General features: G+C 36.0%; 1 long non-coding RNA gene across 1 annotated transcript; it reads left to right on the top strand.

The window, feature by feature from the left end:
- The first annotated feature begins 394 nt into the window (after positions 1 to 394).
- Positions 395 to 1,737, top strand: LOC149038096 (uncharacterized). The gene is made up of 2 exons (XR_016181055.1): positions 395 to 755; positions 1,242 to 1,737. It is a non-coding gene; the product is annotated as an uncharacterized LOC149038096 (long non-coding RNA).
- Positions 1,738 to 2,748: the final 1,011 nt, after the last annotated feature.

The following is a 2,748-nucleotide window of genomic DNA, read 5'->3' as shown; positions in this document are numbered from 1 at the left end:
GAGGAATCGAGATGGCGGTGTTGGAACGTGTTGCTGAACGCTTGCTACGGTCAAGCTTTGTAGATTTAGGTACTGGTACACTGGGATCATCTATGTATCTCTTATACTTCCGAATGTGGTATCCTTCTTTTATAAATATGAGGGTAAAAGACGATTTGTAGTCGCATTCAAAACTGTGATTGGCTTGTGTTATTTCTCACCTTGGCCATTAACACAACTCAAGTGAGTTTCGAGTCTTTGTTTCCTCGACAACTTTCGGCCACAAATCGTGCATTTGTAATACGATCGATCCTTTTCGATTATTTCTACATAGAGTGAGCTCACATCTTTATTTGTATCACCAAGCTATCCATCTTCTAGAAGCAGAGAACCGGTCGGAGAAGTCAGAGTTAGGCGCTTCTCTTAACACTGCAATCGGCAAGCCAGCGGATTCACTTTGCTAGCCAATTACAAGTCCTAAAAGATCCACGTGATCATGCCCGTGATCGGAAACAAAGAAGACTCCATTTGGCGCTCATCTTTGAATGTACTTTGGATCGGTTGATCGCTTTTCTCAACTGTTTTGCTTAATATAACATTTCTAAAGATAGCTTTTATTGTGGTTCAATGAGAAAACGAGAATAGCGTGAGTGTTGTAAAAGAAAAGAAAGTCGTTGGCGCCGTGGAGTTAAAAGAAGGGACAACAGTTGACATATTGACTGGTACAAACAAGGGTCGAGTGGCCATCTGTAAAGCTACGATTTTGAAAGTTTGTGGTGAGTAAAAATTGCGATATTCGTTACGTGATCAAAATCTTATAAAAGAATAGATGTAGCGGGTTGAATTAAGCTTACGTAACGCTCGGCGCAACTGAAACTAGAATAATTCTGAGAATCGAATCGGTCACTTGCATGCCGCAGTTTCTTAAGCTTATGCTTTACAATGAAATAAACCTATCAGTAAGGTTTCAAGATTCCTCTAGTCACGTTTGGGAACATTCAAGATTCATAATAGGAACTGTTATTAAACAAACCTTAGTACATAAAGAAGCCCTGCTTGGTAAAAACAAAATAATGTATTCAGCCCTTTTTTAGTAAAATCCATGAGAGAGATGTACTAACTCCAATATAAAAGTCACTCAATATAACAGAGATTTCTCAATTTGAGAATCCAATGAATGCCCTTTTCCTCATAGCCATCTTAAAAGCCTGGTCTGAGCTTTAAATATACATATTTTAATATATTATTTTTTTCAAATTCAGATGTCAAGGAATCCAGATACAAAATGGTCAAGGTTCTTGTTGACAACCTCATTCAAGGCCAACTCATTGTGAGCCCAGGAAAAAAAATACAAACAGTACAAACAGCAGCTAAGTTTGCAGTTTAGGATAACTTCATTCTAATTTATTGTTACAGTTACAACAAGATTTTAATCAAAAAATCAATTTTATTTGTCTGTAATTAGCCCCTTCACTCCCAAGAGTGCTTGGTTTTCAAATATAACTTAAGATATTGTATTTTATGGAAAAGAATCAACAGATTTTATTCACAATTTGTGTCAAACCAAATTTAATGATTGATTAGAACTATTTTATATGAATAGCTGTAATTGAGGATTAATCCGTATGAAGTTTTCAAGAAAAGAAAAATAAATCAAATCCCATCCTAATATTACCACACATTGATGTTATTTAATCAAAAATATTTTACATGTAAGCCTTAATTAAGCTTCTAAATAAATTTCATTGAATACTTGAATTTTAGCTGGTTTTTTTTTAATTTAAAGTATTTATTTTATATTAGCCTCAAATTTTTGCTTAAAATTCCCAGTAATTCTTAAACATTCCCAAAAATTCCCAAAAATTCCCAGAAATTCCCAGAAATTCCCAGAAATTCCTAGAAATTTTTTAGATTTACAGCTTTTCAGGAAAAGTCATTGGTTCTCTGAGTTGGAATTCCTAGGAATTCCTAGGAATTCCAAGTCCTGTTGGCTATAAACTTGGAATTTCTGGGAATTTCTGGGAATTTCTGGGAATTTCTAGGAATTTCTAGGTTTTTAGAACCAGAGTTGTTCTGGTTGGGAATTCCTAGGAATTCCTAGGAATTCCCAGTCCGAATTTACCGTGAAAATTCACACCTTTATTCCTAGGAATTCCTAGGAATTCCTAGGAATTCCTAGGAATAAATTCCTAGGAATTCCTAGGAAAATCCTAGGAATTCCTAGGAATTCCAAAAGCCATTTCGCAAGGGGAGGAAGCAAGGTCGTAAAATAGTCAAAGGTGCCTTCCATTTCCGCGACAGAGGTAAGATCGCATGGTTGTATCAGATTATTGAATGTAAGGTAAATACTTTAATTTTTAATTTTTTTTAGTTGAGATTTCCTCCTTCAAATGTTCCTCATCTTTCCGAACTTTCTCTGATTTCCGACAATGAAAGACGTTCCTGCAGTCAAGTGACGACGATTGCCAACTTTTACTTTATTCTGGCGTGTATTAATTGTGTTGCCGCTTCGTGTTAGTTACAAGCTTATTAAGCTGAGCTTGTTTGAACAAGCTACAGCTGTCGAATTCACAAAAATTCGCAAGCAATGCCTGGCATTTACCTTGGACAAAATAAGTAATTCGGGAGAGTTACAAAGGATATCCAAATTATCGATTTGATTCAGTACAAGCCCTTTTGATCGCAACGCTTTCAGTTTCGTTTGCGTGTCATGCGGAGCATGTACACAATCGTGTTTGGCACTTAAGCTTTCATGTCGGGCTTATGTAC

The sequence above is a fragment of the Pocillopora damicornis genome, chromosome 11 (assembly GCF_964200805.1).
Source record: "Pocillopora damicornis chromosome 11, jaPocDami1.2, whole genome shotgun sequence".
Taxonomy (NCBI): domain Eukaryota; kingdom Metazoa; phylum Cnidaria; class Anthozoa; order Scleractinia; family Pocilloporidae; genus Pocillopora; species Pocillopora damicornis.
The sequence above is the reverse complement of the archived record's forward strand: the minus strand, read 5'-3'. Positions and strand labels throughout refer to the sequence as shown.